Source organism: Corvus moneduloides, chromosome 7, assembly GCF_009650955.1.
Source record: "Corvus moneduloides isolate bCorMon1 chromosome 7, bCorMon1.pri, whole genome shotgun sequence".
NCBI classification, from domain to species: domain Eukaryota; kingdom Metazoa; phylum Chordata; class Aves; order Passeriformes; family Corvidae; genus Corvus; species Corvus moneduloides.
In genome coordinates this window covers 10,195,331-10,205,202 of record NC_045482.1, presented here as the reverse complement: position 1 = coordinate 10,205,202, position 9,872 = coordinate 10,195,331, and the positions used below count along the sequence as shown (strand labels likewise).

Below are 9,872 nucleotides of genomic sequence, written 5' to 3'. Positions count from 1 at the left end.
TGGCTCTGATTAGGCAGCCCACTCCCACTGGGAAAATGAGAGCCTGGAATTGGATTGTGGATACTGCAGGGATCCAGGGAAGGGAATAGGGGCAAAGTTGATGGCAGGGAACTGGCAGCTCTGGCTGCTGAGCCAGAGGGTTGATACAACTGGAGCTGTCTCAAGGCAAATGGCTTCATTCTTGGCTGTAATGGATTGCAATAATCAAGCCTAGAAGTCGTGTGTGTGCATTGCTGTTGCCAAATTAGAGTCTGATAAGAAAGGACAGTTTTCTGGTGCTCTGCAGACAGAAGGTGACATTTTAGCAGCCACCACTGAAGATAATAAGATGCAGCAAAAATCTCCAGAGAACATATTTCTTATGTGAACAGAGGCCACTGCCTCTGGTGTAGTGATTTAACTGTGTTTATGTTAATTTTCTACCACCAGCTCTCTTTTCCTTTTCACATTCAGTCATATTCTTCAATGGGGTTCTAATAAATTTCAGTTTGCCAGTGGCATTTTACAGTGATATTCTTTCCTTGTGCTTTGTTGCTCTTGCACTGCTGACATTTACAGAGCATCATTTCCAAAACCAGCTCCACGCAGGTGAGTTAGAGAAAGGAAAAGGACTGAACCTCTCTGGACCTCCTTTGTGAAGGGCTTGGGGGAACAGCTGGATTTCCCAGTGATTTCTGCTCAAAGATGAAAGATTTGAGCTATTTGTTTTTTCCTCTGGCTTATGAAAGTCTGTGGTTCAGCTGCTGGTGAATAGTGTTGGATACAAGACACATCAAAATCAAAATAAAAATGATGCAGTACTTTTCTCACTGAAAAACTGAGTTTAAAATGATGTTGACTTTTTGTGTGTCTTGAAAGCCTATATACATAGAAAACAAAGTTAAAGGAATATTACTTTTATATGCTTGTGCAAATCAGCAAAAGGAAGATATGCAGCAGCAGGGTGCCTCTTCTTTTATATAAAATCCTCAAACTTTAATTTTATTCTGGAAAGAAGGTCATTCCAGAAGAATTTTCACCAGTAATCCCACTTCAGAGCTTCTTGTGCCTCTAGGAGGCCTAGATTAAAGTTTTATCCAAAAGGAAATTAAAATAAAAAGCCAAGAATTTTGCCTCTGAGAAGAAAAGCAGTGACATGCTTTAAACAAAAATGTATATACCATAGGCAATTTACTCGGGAAAAACACATTTTAAACTTGAGGAGTAAAAAGCACCTTCAACAATGTCATATGTCTCAGTGTGTGTGTATATCTTCCAAGTCAAATCTGCCTAATCTCATAGCAAAAGAAGGTTTTAGTATTATCAGCAAATGGAAAGATGACATTAATACAGACAATAAAGACAGCATATTCTGATCATGCCTTAGCCACCACAAAGCTATTAGCTCTGATAATGGAATTTTTAATGTTGATCACTACATAATAAAAACATATCTAGATCTGCAGCTTGCTGGTGTTCTGTAGCACAAAAAAAAAATCTTGAATAAACTATTGATTTATGCAAATTTTCTGCATCTCTGAAGGTCATATTTCTCTCTGTTTCTCCCAAGTTACTGATATTCAATACTACTCAATGATCACACTTGAGTGCTCTTGGATGCCTGCATAGTTCAGCAACATGAAACAAAAACAAAGAATACCCTAGGTAACAAACTTTTACTTTTTTGTAGTTTTGTATGTGACTGCATTCTGTTTTTAGCCATATTGAGGCAACCTCATTTAGCTGTCTAAACCAAATGTATGCTAATCATGAGCTGAGGCACTGTTTGAGTAAAATGAACCACAATATTTCACTGCTCTCTGACTCATTAAAGCAGCACTTCATGTACTGATTCTGAAAAAAAATTTCAGATACACTGACCTTTATTTAGGAAATAATATACTTCAATGGCAAGAGCACTATATCTATTACTAATATTATTATTTACAGTCAAATGAATAAGTAGATTTGGAAAAAATCAGTGTCTGGAACTATTATGTTTCGAAATTTCTGGGATTTTTGTACATGTAAATTTACTGTGCTCAGGAAAGCTGCTTGGAATGAAAAGGGAAAGCAGGTGACATTGTGATGAATATATTGGTGTGATTAATTACCATTCATGGTTAGCCAGATAAACTGCCATGGGCACTCAGAAAGACCCACACTATAAGAAAATAGCAGTTCTTTTTAATATGTTGTTTCTAAAAGTTTGTAAGAAAAGAAAATGTTTCTAAAACTTTTCAGATTTCTCATTTTGGACTAGAAGTGTCCTGAAAAACAAAGGTTATTATTATTCTGGCAAGTGTGAAGAGTGCCAGTCACACTTGCAAAAAAATCAGGAGATAATAAGAAATGAAGGTTTTTTGTTAGCTATACTGTATCTCTGTGGAAATGCTTTTTAACTCAGTTATGAAAAACTGTGAAACTAATTTCAGAGAAGATAAAGCAGTGGTGAAAACAGGTTTATTTAATGGCATTACGGTGCCATTCAGGAAAGTAAGTATCAAAATTCATATTGTCTTTATATTTTTGCAAAACATACAAGTAATAAATATAAACACCTGCTGGAAGCTGATGCAGACTGAAACATGATTTTTTGCTGAGCAAAGCAGAACTTGGGCCTGTAGTGCAATAAGTAAGTTTTCACTGGCAGGAAGTTTTCCTCTTTCATGAGCATGAGGGTCAAACACTTCATTTAGTCTCAATGCATGAACTGCTCTGTGTGCTGGTACTGAAACCTTGGCTGCTCCCCCATTCAGGCACAACGTTACCATCTCAGCACCAGCGATATACAGCCACTTACAGCACTCCTCATCCTTCCCCTCAGCTTTACTGCAATACTAGGTAGCAACAGAGAGCATTTAAGGATTTGAAAACATCAGAGACTGGTTTCCTGTCTATTATATATGTATTTTCTAAAAAATGTGTGCCTGCTCCTGCTTTCATTGGGCTTTATTTGTAAACTTTCATCTGAAGCACACAAGTGATTTAACCTGGGCAGTACCAAGCTGAAACGATACTACTGGGAAATTAAAAGACCTTTCCACTCTGAAGAAGAGCAACGTCTTTCACAGCTACAAACACATCTGTAGGAGTGCAGCCTTGTTCAGCCTTGATTCACCTCTACTTCCTCTCATTCTGTGTGTCACATCATGCCTGTCACCTTCTGCATTGTTAAAAGCTTCCTTCACTGTGAATCATCCTTAGTTTTGGACGGTGCCATTGATGATGCACTGGGGTATCTGCCTCTGAAAGGTGACTTATGCCATGTCTGATTTTCTTTTTTTTTTAAGTAGCCCCCCAGTTTCTTGTAATGGCCCCTTTTTGAACATGCCCCCCTGTGCTGCAGCTCTCTGTCCATCCAGAGCAGACACAGCAATCTCTGCTAGCCTGTATTGGACTGTAGGTTGAGTTTGCCCAGTTCTCCTCTTTGCACAATAACAAAAGTTCCCTCTTACTATCTATTTTGAAAGTTCCTTGAGACCAGGAACTGCCTTTTGGCTCTGCATTACTTCAGCCTGAGTCTGTGGCAAAATCATGTTTTCCATCTCCATTTTCAGGTTCAACATTGGCTTCAAAGGGAGGAGTACTTGTCTTCCTCTGGTTTGTTTACACCACTTCTCTGGATGGAACTGAGACAGAACAGCTGCTCTGGATAAATTGCTTTAGGTAATAAATTTCCTTTTTAAAAAAAAAATTTAGACTAATACAACAACCAGATCAGTTTGTGTGGTTGGGCACCAACCACATTGACAGCATTTTTACAGACTCTCCCAGCTTTCAGGAAGCCACAGGAACCTGAAAATTATTTTAGAGAGAGAAGGTATTTTAGACAAACAATGAAGATAAGATGTGGAGCTGACAGACAAATAGCAAGATCCTGCCAGATATTATGTCTGTTTGCATGGCTAGCTGTTTGAGAAGTAGAAAAATGAGCCTGTCTGTTTTGTTACTGACAACTGCATAATTCACTTCCTAAGTAAACTCCATTAAAGGCATAGCTATGAATGGGGAAGGGCCTAAAGCTAGATTATAGTCTATAAAAGGACTAGAGCCTGATAATTGTATAATGGATAGTAAGCAGCTACTTCTGTTATCAGGAGTAGCAAGAGGTGCTTAGTAAAGCAGTTATTCAATGTTAATCATGGCATACCTTTGTGACAAAGCATTGCTTTCCATGATTTATCCAACCAGAGCACAAATGTTGTTAAATATTTGTAATGAGTTTAAGAAATATATGCAGCTTGTCACTGTTTAATTTAAATCCAGGCTCTGCTGTATAGCTGGAATAATCTTCTCTACTTTTCATAGTCTGCTTTAAAAGAGAAACTTACTATTTCTTTTCATAGCTTTCTGGCAGAATTCCACAGTGCTTTACAACAACAGAATGTCAAGGAGCTGTATTTCCAATCCTGAGCTGCACTTCTGTGCACACACTTTTGTGTCGTCGTGAAATTCAGAACTGACCCATGAACTTTTCCAGGATAACTGCTTGTTTGACCTTCAGCAAAGGGCTGGAGAAGCTTGGTTCTTCTTCCTGTGAGCAAGTCTTGCACAGTTGCCCCAGTGCTGATGGGCAGCAACCTGCACTGCCACCTCATCTCTAAATAAATAACGTGACTGCACTTCAGTGTTAATGGGCAATGTCCAGGGGTACAACAAGGCAAGAGACAAGGAACAAAGGAAAACGTGGAGGGAAGCAGAAGTTGTCCAATCTCAACGTCTTGCAGGAGCACAGAACTGGTCAAGAACTTGGGAGAGGAGCAGGGACAGAGAAGCCAGGTTGGCAGGGGAGGCAGGCTGGATATGGGGATGGAGCACATGAGTTTGCAGCTACTGACATTCCAGTTCCCACTGCCTCGACCTGAACTGGTAACTTGACCTGAGCGCTGCACCTCTTCCTGTTTGCATGGTCAGGGAGAGGTTCGTGTGTTGGAAACAGGTTCCCTCTTACAGGACACAAAATCCAGATTTTTCTGGCAGACTAGAAAATATAAATATTTCTCATTTTAGCTGCAAAGAACAAAGAAGAGATATTTGAAAAGCAAATCTAGCCAAATCCCAGTTGATTTGGATTTACTGTACAAGGATTTACATAATTTTTGAGGAAATATTACTTTTGAAAGCCGTGATTTATAACTCAAAAAATGGAAAGCAGATTGATTATTTAAATACAACTCAGAGAAGCAATTTGATCACAGAAGAGGATTTCAATATTGCAGTTTTTAATTCAAAGACAGGCTCTCAAAATCAACAGCACTGGGTGCTATATGTGATTAATATTTACTTTAAAATATCATCCATTTTTCTTGCAGATTTGAGATTGATCCACTAAGGATAGAATACACTATGAATAGGAGTGTAAAATTTAGATCTGGGTCTAAACTAAGATTAGATGTGTTTAGACCTGAGTTTTGATGTAGTTCCTTACAGAAATAACACTCAGTTGAAAAGCTGTAATTTGAATGTGCCAGATTTTGATGACATTTATAGTCAGACAAGTTTCTTCGTGACATAAATATTTCAGGACTAAAGGACCTGTGTAAACTTAGATATATGTCTATATGCAACATACTTCCCAAAATATTTGCGAGTTGCATCACTTCATTAGCTTAAAAAGAATCTTGTAGTCTTGAGTTCTGTCCATAGAATTTATCATTGGTTTACTCAGGAAACGTAAAGGATCCACTTAGGGATCACAGCACCAAATTTCAAAATATAAGTGAATCAGAATTACAAAATGTATCTTAGTTTTATATTTTCTTAAGGATTTTATTTCTGTAACACCTTCAGAAATCTCAGATACTCTTTTACTCGCTGTTCAACAGATAATGCTTTAGGGATTAAAATATCTGGCACAAAATGCATTTAAATGACTGTATCGTGTTTTTACCCCATATTTAAATGACAGTCCTGCAAAAAAAAAAAAAAAAAACAACAGTTAAAATAGTCACCTCAACATTTTGCAGAATGCTAGCCTGAAAAATGTTGATATGCTGTTTCTGTTCAATTAAAATTAAAAACAACCCAAAACAACCCAAAATGCAGCACATTCTCACCAATGCCAAAAATGCCTTATAAAAGTCACTCCTTGCAGACTGAAGGTAGAATTTGTAATTCTTACAGGAAATTCAAATAATCTTTTCCACTCTACATACAGAAGGCAGTGGAAAGGTGGGAGAAGAAACACAACCCAGATTCTGAATGATCTCAGAAAAAAAGGACTTAATTCCCATTTATGCCCTACTCCCAGTTATCTCCTACTCTGTAGTCCAAGTGCTTTGCCAGCTCATCAGACTTCCTTAAGGCCAGTTGGCAACTCCTCTGTTATTATCACATCTATAAGTTTTGCTGTTCCTTCCAAACAAAGATCAGGCCTCCACATCCTGTTTGTCCTCCAAAATGTCGCAAAATGTTTTTCCCACCTCTGATCTCACTCAATTGCCTTCCCTCAGTATCCCTATCATAAATTAGTAACTTGAAGCCATTAGAGCCTGAGGGTTTTACTGACTGACCAGGTATTGGGGAGCAGCCCATCTCTATCAGAGCCCTTATCTGATTGCTGTCTAAAGATAGTACAGAAATTGAAGCATTTTGTCTCTGCCACTCACAGTGGAAAGGGATGCATTGAGCTGGCAGTGGGAGATACTAACTCTGCCTCTCCAGACACTAAGTCAGAGCAACAAAACCTTCTAACTTCCTCCTAGATTTAACACCTTACATAAAGATTAAAAATCACCCACTGAAAAAAATTCAAACCATATAACTATTTTAAAATGCAGGTTCTAATATTTTAACTGTATTTTTATATTATGGACTGAAATAATGAGTAAGAAAACATTAACAAAATGTTCATTTTAATAACTAAGAATTCTGGGCTAAGTATTTATTTCTGAATTATAAGCAATGAATATGTATATCTATATCTATATCTATATATATATATATATAAAATAAATAGGGAGGGTGAATCAAAATCCAAGAGAATTAATGACCAATCCAAGATTAGTGAAAAGTTACAGGTATTTCAATTATGAGTTACAATTGTTTTAATTAAAAGTGACATTGAATACAAAATCACCTCCACTCCTGGCCTGAAGGCTTCCTCTATCTTTCACCTTATTTAAAAAAAGATGTTAGTGATGCTGCTTCTAGATAGATCTGGCAAAAAATGTAAGCTTCTTTTCTGCCTACACATTAAATGAAATTGTGTGTTTTCACGGCTAAAAATGGGTCCAAATATACAAAATGTGCATGCAATAACAGAAGTGCATAGGAGACAAACAGTAATAAAACAACCACCTCTGTGGGTCAGACAAGGAATGTATGATGCACTCTGTTGAGATTAAATTCAAATGGTGGCTTCACCAATTTTTTATTGATTTTAATTCTCAAATATTTTGTTTCTATATTAAAAATGAGTCTGGTGACAACATGATGTAATTTAATGCCTTTAAAGGAATGCATAAAAATTCTCAAGGATTCATCTGGAAAAAATGAGTTTAAGAGTTACAGCTTCGATACCATATAATTTTTCCTTTTCATATTGTTGGAAAAGCATTACACATACTGCTGTGCCTTGTTTTGTATATGGCAACTCTCAGAGAAGATATTTCTCCTTGATGGTTGAGGAGATTCCTGTGAGAATCTATTTTTTGATTGTCTCTCTTGGGTGCTGTATAGTGTAACAAACTTCTAAGGTTCTCCAATGAAGGATGGTCTAGTAAGACTCGTTAGAGACAACTACTGTGAATAGACAATGAGAATTGACTGTAGTTGAGCGAGACGGAATTGTAATGGAAAGTGAAAAGCCAGCATAGAACACCTTTGCTTAATGGAATAGATGTAGTATTGTCATCCATTGACATTCACCAGGGAGTAGCTAACTCTTACAAAATTCACACCACAGGAAGCCCTGTGCTATTCTGCTCTTACAACCCAGCACAAAACACATTCAGAATGTAGGCAATATAGAAAGCACTGAGAAAAACCTACACGTACACAGGACAGATCTGTGTTCCCTTGCTGTTCTTATCTGAATTACAGAGTGAATGGTTGCCCTGGGCAAGATATTTGCCAAAATGAGAACTGATCGTAGGGGCAATAACATGTAAGAGGTGTACTGCTGGTAGAAGACACTTAAAAATTTTCATAAGAATGCCAAGCAAAAGTTTCATGAGCATGAAGTGAACTGTTCATTGGAAAAAGAACCTGTACTGTTAAGCCAGCAGCCAGAGTGAATAACAAACATACAGCTGCTCCAACGAGACACCACACTTTATATATATCTTGTTTCAAAATAATCTGTACATGTTTGATATTCCCTAAAGGACTTCTTGATCGTATGTGGGTGTGCCTGACTGAAATGAGCAAGCAATTTTGTGGATTGTCATTCTGTGTGGAAGACAGGTGTAAGGCTGGAATAAGAGATTAATGCAGGACATAGAAAAGTCTCCAACAGAGACTTGCTCAGGTCACTCTCAAATCTCCACCTGCATAATACCCACTTGAGGAAAAGGAAAATAAGAAGCAAGATAACCAAGCTGGAGTTTGCTGACAAGTGCAGGTTGAGCCTGTGCATGCCTCTATTTTCAACAGCAGTGATAGTGAGGAGCGTCTCTTTGAAGGCAGAGGGTGGGGAGAGGGCTTTTCAAGTACAGAAGTAACAGATGGAAGAAGTGGATTAAGATAGCACTGATGGGGTAGTTGGGGGTAGCAAAGAGCAACAAATCTTCCTGGTCTGGATGGCAGGAACCCAGTGACAGAACAATCTGGGTGCAAAACAGTAGGTTTCAACTACCTTAGAGCTTGAGAGGCATTTGGAAAAGCAGCAGCAGGAGTCACAGGCATGCAGTCGAGTACATCAGAAAGGACTGGATGCTTTAAAAAAGCCTCATCTACATCTGGTCAGCAACAGGCCCTGTTATGGCCATCAGAAAAGATCAACTGCAGCTGCACAGTGGCTGAACCGATGCAGAGCTGCAGTAAATCAGAAGGAGCACAGAGAGCAACACTGCTCAATCAGTGGGGATGTTTCCTCTCCCATGACTTTCATGTCTGTCCTGAGCTTTGGGAATGTCTTTGCAAACTGACAAAAGCACAAGCAGCTCTCTCCAGCTTCTCAGGCTTTCAAGATTCCCTATTGCAAAAGATGCTGGCCATTAAAAAGATGTTAAATCCTGATTTTGAGGTGCTCAGCCCTCGAACTCCAATCAGGTTCCAAGGGCATTGCAAAAAAGTATTCCTAAAACTGTATTTTACTGAGAAGATTTAATTACCTTTTCATTGCAAAGCTAAAATTGCTTATTTTTCATTGCAGAGTGACAGATTCTTTCAGTCTCTGACATTAAAAATTTATCTCTATAATGTTATTGTTTTACCCTTGAGTTAAAGAAGTCATGAAACAACAGAAAAGAAAATCCCACTTCCAAGAAAACAGAAGAAGAGAGAAGTATTTTGTTTAGTTTTCTTTCTGTTTGTTTTCTTTTCATCTTTATGAACTCAAACTTTCAATTATACAGTAAGAAATCCTAGTTCTGCAATTTCCTTGCAGGCAGGTTAATTCATCCGACATGAACACTGTCAGAAGGTTAAATCTTTGTCATCACACCTGTGAATTCTGTGTGAGCAAGCTCCTGTTCCCATTGGAGTTAATGTTGCTTGGTGCAGATACAGGGCTTTCCTCTTCGGAGAAATCTGAGGAGGAAATATTGCTAATTTGGAGAAAAACTGAAAATTGGAACAGTAGCTTTAAAAAGGTTAACCACGAACCCTAAATAGAACAAGATATTTTAATTTAGATATTAAATGAAGTCTAATTTAATTTTAATTTGTGGGGAATTATGAGTAGCTACTAGAAGAGTTTGCATTTTGGAGCATAGGATCTCCAGAGA

At 38.0% G+C, this 9,872-nt stretch overlaps 1 long non-coding RNA gene across 1 annotated transcript; it reads left to right on the top strand.

Moving 5' to 3' along the window:
- The first annotated feature begins 1,447 nt into the window (after positions 1–1,447).
- Positions 1,448–5,914, top strand: LOC116446635. The gene is made up of 3 exons (XR_004241296.1): positions 1,448–1,644; positions 3,540–3,648; positions 4,329–5,914. It is a non-coding gene; the product is annotated as an uncharacterized LOC116446635 (long non-coding RNA).
- Positions 5,915–9,872: the final 3,958 nt, after the last annotated feature.